Here is a 215-nt window from a genome sequence, read left to right on the forward strand (position 1 = left end):
CTATATACGTTATCATAAGTCATCTAGCTTCTACAATACACACATATACTGGTGTGCATTAAAGTCTTTAATTACCGTTCTATATTAATGCTCTGCTTACTGACACAAACACATACACATACACACACACATACACAACATGACACACATATATTGGAGATTGCGCAGCTCACACATCCAGGAGAAAAGAAACTAGTCAATACTGACCAAAAACT

This window comes from Carassius gibelio, chromosome B3 (assembly GCF_023724105.1).
Source record: "Carassius gibelio isolate Cgi1373 ecotype wild population from Czech Republic chromosome B3, carGib1.2-hapl.c, whole genome shotgun sequence".
Lineage (NCBI taxonomy): Eukaryota > Metazoa > Chordata > Actinopteri > Cypriniformes > Cyprinidae > Carassius > Carassius gibelio.